The following is an 8,300-nucleotide window of genomic DNA, read 5'->3' as shown; positions in this document are numbered from 1 at the left end:
AGTCCATCCTTGATATGTGGTTGTCTAACCTGTTCTTAAAACCCGTCAATGGAGATTTCACAACCTCCCTGGGCAATTTATTACAGTGCTTAACCACCCTGACAGTTAGAAAGTTTTTCCTAACGTCCAACCTAAACCTCCCTTGCTGTAATTTAAGCCCATTGCTTCTTGTCCTATCCTCAGAGGTTAAGGGGAACAATTTTTCTCCCTCCTCCTTGTAACAATCTTTTAAGTACTTGAAAACTGTTATCGTCCCCTCTCAGTCTTCTCTGCCCCAAACTAAACAAACCCACTTCTTTCAATCTTCCCTTATAGGTCATATTTTCTAGACCTTTAATAATTTTTGTTGCTCTCTGGACTTTCTCCAATTTGTCCACATCTTTCCTGAAATGTGGCACCCAGAACTGGACACAATACTCCAGTTGAGGCCATATCAATGCAGAGAAGAGTGGAAGAATTAATTCTCGTGTCTTGCTTACAACACTCCTGATGATGCATCCCAAATGATGTTCACTTTTTTTGCAACAGTGTTACACTGTTCACTCACATTTAGCTTGTGATCCACTATGACTCCCAGATCCCTTTCTGCAGTACTCCTTCTGAGGCAGTCATTTCCCATTTTGTACATGTGCAATTGATTGTTCCTTCCTAGGTGGAGTACTTTGCATTTGTCCTTATTGAATTTCATTCTATTTATTTCAGACCATTTCTCCAGTGTGTCCAGATCATTTTGAATTTTAATCCTATCCTCCTAAGCACTTGCAACCCCTCCCAAGTTGGTATTATCCACAAAATTTATAAGTGTACTCTCTATGCCATTATCTAAATGTTGATGAAAATATTGACCAGAACCAGACCCAGGACCAATCTTGTGGGACTACACTTGATATGCCGTTCCAGCTTGATGGTGAATCACTGATAACTACTCTCTGGGAATGGTTTTCCAATCAGGTATGCATCCACCTTATAGTAGCTCCATCTATGCTGTATTTCTCTAGTTTCTTTATGAGAAGGTCATGTGGGACAGTATCAAAAGCCTTATTAAAGTCAAGATATACCACATCTTCCACTTTCCTCCTATCCACAAGGCTTGTCATCCTGTCAAAAAAAGTTGTTAGGTTGGCTTGACGTGATTTGTTCTTGACAAATCCATGTTGACTGTTATTTATCACATTATCTTCTAGGTGTCTGCAAATTGCTTGCTTGATTGCTCCATTATCTTTCCGCATACTGAAGTTAAGCTGACTGGTCTGTAATTCCCTGAGTTGTCCTTATTTTGCTTTTTATAGATGGGCACTATATTTGCCCTTTTCCAGTCCTCTGGAATCTCTCCTGTTTTCCATGAATTTTCAAAGATAATTGCTAATGGCTCAGATATCTCCTCAGTCAGCTACTAGAGTGGATGTACTTCATCAGCCCCCGTGACTTGAAGAGATCTAACTTGTCTACATAATTTTTAACTTGTTCTTTCCCTTCCAGCAGAGCAGACTGAACTCACATGATGCTGTCAGGGACTAGGATGTGTGCCTAGTGGTTAGAGCAGAAGTCATGCCTAGCAGTTAGAGCAGGAGTTGGTAGCCAGGAGTTGGAACCCAGGGTCAAGATGGAGTCAGAGGCCAGGTGCTAGGGCCAAGGATCACAAGCGGAGTCAGAGCCTAGGGTCAGAATCGGAGCCAGAGGCCAGAGCTGACATCAGAGGTTGGGAATTGGAGCGAAGGGTCAGAATCCGGTTACCTGGAGTCAGGCAGGGCAGGAGCAAGACTGGAGTAAGGCTGGGAGCAAGCAGTTCCTAATGGACAGGTGTTCACAGCACAACCACCATCACAATTGCCATCACAATCGGCCACGACAATCAGCATGGATTAACCTTGTTGAATGGCCATAGTGCTTGACCTTGTCTCTCCCTTCTGCACCTTACCTATGAGGCTGGAGTCAGGCTGGTGGGAGCTGGGGAGGGGGAAGCTGTTGCTGCTGCCATCAGTGCCATACAGGTACCTGCTCTGAGGAGTATTTCCATGCTCAGTATTGTCAATCCAGCACCTGTTGCCACACTACAATTCCTCCGCACACAATTCCCCCACCTCTTGTAGGCAGCTGGATAAAAGCCAGCGTTCTGGGTGCTTGTTGTTTTATTATCAAACTCAAAGAGCTATTTCCAGAGAAATGCCCAGTACATTTATGTCTTGAAACACCTTTAATTTCCAAGTCCTTTTCTCTGGCTGGCTAGCTGCTCTGAAGCTGGGCCATGTGGATATCTGGAAGGTATTTCACAGTACTGCAAAGCCCCATCTCAGTCCCCTGGTGCTTGCCAGAATGAGCTGTTCACACTTGTACAAAAAACCACTTCTCCAATATTTTACAGATTTCCAAATAATGTGGCCTTCATTTTTTCATATGTTTCTTATTCAGGCCTCCTTTGTGTTTTCAGAATTGCAGATCTGAGTTCGCCTGTGCTCTTACTGATGTCAACCCTGAGTTAAAGGAGAGCCACCAGCTGGGAAGAGCAAGACTTTCAGATCCCATTAAATACTGGCCTTTGATTGAACAGAGCTTGCTAGGCGTGCCAAACATATTGTAGAATCAGGGCACGTTTTGGGCTTACGAGTGTGGGTGCTTTTATGGCAATTTTCGCATGACTCATTCATCCATTAGAAAAAAACAAAATGCAGAAGCAATGAGTAGTTTCAGTGAAATGATCCACTCCTCACACAGGCCTAGTGTTTATGGGCATGAGGGGAAACCAGAGAAATTTCCCTTCACTGAACAACTCCTTCCCTGGCTCTAAATGATCCGGTTCTTTCCCAACAGGAAATACATTTGTCTCCTGGATTCTGATCTCCCTGCCACCAACTGTACATCCAAGTAACTCCTTTGACATCAATGAGGTTTAAGATAGATCACACCGTGCTCTCTATCTGACCCTCTGTACAACTTCCATAATCACTTGGCCTACCAATTTACTCTAAATGTGAGCTCAACAGAAGGAAAGTGAATAAAAGTTTATAAGGTGTCACAATAACCTCTCACAATAAATGTTAATAGGAAAAGGTGCAAGAAAGAGATAGAAAGACTGAATTAGTCCAAGCAAAATGCCTACAGATATAAGTCAAAGACTGTGTTAAGCAATGGGCTTAAGTTGCAGCAAGGGAGGTTAAGGTTGGACATTAGGAAAAACTTTTCCTAACTGTCAGGGTGGTTAAGCACTGGAATAAATTGCCCAGGGAGGTTGTGGAATCTCCATCATTGGAGCTTTCTAAGAGCAGGTTAGACAAAAACCTGGCAGGGATGGTCTAGATAATACTTAGTCCTGCCATGAGCGCAGAGGACTGGACTAGATGACCACTCAAGGTCCCTTCCAGTCCTATGGTTTGATGATTCTATGACTATGCCTGTTAAACGAAAACAGTGTGAGGCCAAAAAGCAATTAACCAAACTTGAAATTGGTGGACAAAATAAGGAGGGGATGGACTACCCTGTCCATCACTCCTTTTATGGATATGTAAGAAAGAGACTTTGGGGAGAAAAACTGGCTACTGGAGCAAGATTCACCACCATGGTTACTATCCCCACTGTCTCCTGGGCCTCTGGACCTTCTTCCTCCTAATCCTGATTGGTGTCCTGACCAGAGTGGGCCAGAGAGATGGAGCCAGATGACATTGCCATCTCCAGCTAAATCCCACATACTACTACTACATACTCACATACTGTGATGTGAGACTTTGTCTCCTCTCCCTACCTTGTGTGTTCTTTTCCTTCTGTCTAATAAGCGTCCAGCCCCCCTTTGGTAGCCCTGAAGACAACTCCTTGGACCCCTTCAGCTATTTGTCGTTTCACTTCTCTCAGTCCGCTCCAGGATTTCTGTATCTTTATGGCATGCAGTTGCCCCGAACTGACCATGCAGGGCCATATCTTCTGCTGGTGTTAATCAGCATAGCCCTGCTGACTTCATAGATTTTACAGCCAGAAGGTTATGTCCTACGCTGGTGTCAATCCTGGTAACTGCTGATTTCAATGGAGTGACACCGGTTCACCCTAGATGAAGATCTGGACCACTACTCTAACTGCTGTCTCTCCAGAGATGCATTATTATTATTTTTGTATGATAGCCCCCACAATGTGCTAGGTTCTTTGCAGACACTCCAGAAGGCCAGACTGTGCCCTGAGGATCTCAAAGTCTGATAGCAAAAGACTGTCAGATCTTTGATGTGATTTTGCTACCATATCACATTGCAAGCTCACGTCTGACTTTTCTAGTCCCTCCCACCCCTCAGTCTCTTCCTCTCTTCCCATGCTCTCCTTTGCAGTAACTGTCTGCATGTCGGATTATTTCCCCCCAGATCTTAGCTTGTGTTCGTCCCGGTTGAAATCTGCTTTTGTGGTTTTCTGAAGGGGAACTGAGTGAAAGTGAGGGATGGGGGAGAAGGAGTAAGAGGCTGAGGGGACCGAAGGGAGAGATGTAAAGGGAGGAGAAAAACTACTTAAGAGCTTCATCCTGTCACAGCTGAGGACTCTGAGTGATCCACGGAAGCACTGAAGCGTGTGTTTACAGAGAAGCACTGTGTAGCCTTATTGACTTCAATGGAACTAGTCATGTACCTAAGTATTTCATTGGCTCAGGCCAAAGTGCTCAGCACCATGGAGGACAGAGCCTTGAGGAGGGAGAGAGTTAACTCCAGGTGAGGGAAGTGAGAAGGGATGGGAATGAGAATGACACAGAGGAATGAAGGGAATGCCGGAGGGAAGAACCAAAAGCTCAAAAGAAAAAGGGACTCGGAAATTGCCCAGATACTGTGCCACCCTTACTCATGTGGCATAACAGATCAACAAGTATGGGCGGCATGTGACTTCTGCATTTGAGGAGGCTGGGCGCAAGCGGTGGAAGCTCCCTAGAAGGGGGGGAGGGGGGCGGGCAACAGTGCCCGGACTGTGGCCCTGCCCCCTGCTCCACCCCACGGCCTGCTCCTGCTCGGCCCCCTCTCCTGAGCCCGCTTCCCCCTCCCCCCCCACTGCTTGTGTCTCTCTGCCCTGTCAGTGATGGAGAATCTACAGCAACCCTCGGTAAATTGTTCCAATGGTTAATTACTCTGTTAAAAATGTACACCTTATTTCCAGTCTGAATTTGTCTAGCTTCAACTTCCAGTCATTGGATCGTGTTAGATCTTTCTCTGCTAGATTGAAGAGCCCTTTATTAAATATTTGTTCCCCATGTAGGTACTTACAGACTGTGATCAAACCACCCCTTAATCTTCTAAATAGAATAGAATAGAATAGTGATTTCAAAAGGTCTACTCTGATTGACACCAGCAGATGATCTGGTCCCCAGGCTCCAGCTGTGAATTAAAGAGACAAGGTGGGTGAGGTAATATCTTTTATTGGACCAACTTCTGTTGGGGAGAGAGACAAGTGGCCCATTAACACCCCTGACTTCACCTTGAATGGTCCATTAGAATATGTGCTAACTACTTATGCTAACAGGTTTCAGAGTAGCAGCCGTGTTAGTCTGTATTCGCAAAAAAGAAAAGGAGTACTTGGTTATTTCTCCCCCCACCCCACCCCCCACTGTTCCTCAGACGTTCTTATTAACTGCTGGAAATGGCCCACCTTGATTATCACTACAAAAGGTTTTCCTCCTTTCCCCCCTCCTTCCTGCTGGTAATAGCTCATCTTAAGTGATCACTCTCCTTACAGTGTGTATGATAAAACCCATTGTTTCATGTTCTCTGTGTGTGTATATAAATCTCCCCACTGTATTTTCCACCGAATGCATCCGATGAAATGAGCTGTAGCTCACGAAAGCTTATGCTCAAATAAATTTGTTAGTCTCTAAGGTGCCACAAGTACTCCTTTTCTTTTTTACTTATGCTAAATTATCCATTCGATCTTGGATTTAGCTGTGACACTTAGGGTATGTCTACACTGGCAGACTTACAGCGCCTGCAGTTACAGTGCCACTCAGAGAGCACTGAAGGGAAACAATTGTTGTATGTTCATACTGTCAGCTGCCTGCACAATAGCATGTTCACCCTTGCGGCACTATTCAGAGCGGTGCACTCTGGGCAGCTATCCCACAGAGCATCTCTTTCTCTTTTGCTGCTAAGAGTTGTGGGAAGGCAGAGGGGGTCTCGGGGCATCCTGGGTCCTGTCCCAATGCCCTGTGATGCATTGCTTTGCATCCCAGCAATCCCTATGCTTCCATCCGCATTTGGTGCCATCTTTCAACGGCTTGTGTACTGCGCGCTCTGCCCCTTTGGTCTGCAGGAATGGATCCCGCACAGTTGACCAACATGCTGCTCGCTGTGTGTCATGTCACGAGTGGCAGTGGAGTTATTCCTTAAACTACAAAGGCAAGAGGAGTGCGACATTGATTTTGCCATGTGTAGTAGCTACGATTACTTGTGGCATTCATGAAGGTGCTGAGCACTGTGGAACGCCGCTTTTGGGCTTGGGAAACAAGCACTGAGTGGTTGGATCACATTGTGATGCATGTCTGGGATGACAAACAGTGGCTGCAGAACTTTCGGACAAGGAAAGCCACATTCATGGGACTCAGAGTAGCAGCCGTGTTAGTCTGTATTCGCAAAAAGAAAAGGAGTACTTGTGGCACCTTAGAGACTAACAAATTTATTAGAGCATAAGCTTTCGTGAGCTACAGCTCACTTCATCGGATGCATTTCCGATGAAGTGAGCTGTAGCTCACGAAAGCTTATGCTCTAATAAATTTGTTAGTCTCTAAGGTGCCACAAGTACTCCTTTTCTTTTATTCATGGGACTGTGTGATGAGCTCGCCCCAGTCCTGTGGTGCAAGGACACGAGAATGAGAGCTGCCCTGCTGTTGCAGAAGCGCATGGTGATTGCACTGTGACAGCTGGCTGCTCCAGAGTGCTACCGATCGGTCGCTAACCAGTTCGGAGTGGGAAAGTTGACTGTTGGACTCATGTTGACAGAAATGTGCAGGGCCATTAATTGCATCCTGCTCCAAAATTGCATCCTGCTCCATGACTCTAGGCAATGTGCATGACATTGTGGATGGCTTGGCACAAATGAGCTTCCCTAAATGCAGAGGGGCGATTAATGGCACACATATTCCAATTCTGGCACCAGACCACCTAGCCACTGAGTACATTAATCGCAAGGGGTATTTCTCAATGGTTCTCCAGGCACTTGTGGATCTCCATGGGCATTTCACGGACATTAACACAGGTTGGTCCGGAAAGGTGCATGACACATGCATCTTTTAGAACACTGGCCTGTTCAGGAAGCTGCAAGCAGGCACTTTCTTCCTGGACCAGAAGATCACCATAGGGAAAGTCGAAATGCTCATTGTGATCCTGGGAGACCCCGCCTATCCCTTAATGCCGTGGCTTATGAAGCCATACCCGGAGCATCTTGACAGCAGCAAGAAGTGGTTCAACAACAGGCTGAGCAAGTGCAGAATGGCTGTTGAGTGTGCTTTTCACGGTTTAAAGGCCCGCTGGCGCTGCCTATATGGGAGGTCGGACCTGGCCGATGACAATATTCCTATGCTTATAGCCATGTGCTGGGAAGGGAAGGTGAAAGCTTCACTCAGGGCTGGACTGCTGAGGCTCAGCACCTGGATGCTGAATTTGAACAGCCAGAGACCAGGGCTATTGGGGGACCCAGTGCAGGGCCATAAGGATCAGGGATGCCTTGAAGCAGCAATTTGAAGCTGAAAGCCACTAATATTTGTTGCTATGCTCAGGAGTGTAGTGCTTGTAATGCTAGGAGGTGATTGTGATTGGTGCAGATGATGCACTGTGAAGGTGAAAGAAAATTGCTGGTTGCTTTGCAGGGCTCTGTTTGCTTTCAATTAATGGAATAAAATTTGCTTTCAAACCAGAACAATTCTTTTTATTAAAAAACAAAAATTGGAGGAGAGAAACAAACAAAAAAACACATCAGCACTGAGGGGATGGGGGAAGGGAGGGTCCCAGGAGAAGATGGGTCACAGGATGGTTAAAAATTTGTGTATGTCCAGGTATCATATCCAACCTCCTTTGGAGTACAGTGCAGCAGGTACTGTACTTCAGCAGGGCAAAACTGCAGAAGGATGGGTGTTGAGTGCAGTGGGTACTGGGAGTTTGCAGTGCTGGACTGTGACGGGTCAGAAATGGAATGCAGCAGGTACAGACTGGAGACAGGAGGTTGGTAAGAGTGTGTTGGCAGTGTCTGGGGGAAGCATGGGAAAGAGTTTTGCGATGGCATCTGCCGGGGAGGGCAGGCGTGGAGCTGCTCGGTTTTCAGTGCTAGTAGCACCTGGAATATGTCCGCTTGGCACTCCA

Source organism: Dermochelys coriacea, chromosome 22 (genome assembly GCF_009764565.3).
Source record: "Dermochelys coriacea isolate rDerCor1 chromosome 22, rDerCor1.pri.v4, whole genome shotgun sequence".
In the NCBI taxonomy this organism is placed as follows: Eukaryota; Metazoa; Chordata; order Testudines; family Dermochelyidae; genus Dermochelys; species Dermochelys coriacea.
Note: the sequence above shows the minus strand (reverse complement) of the source record.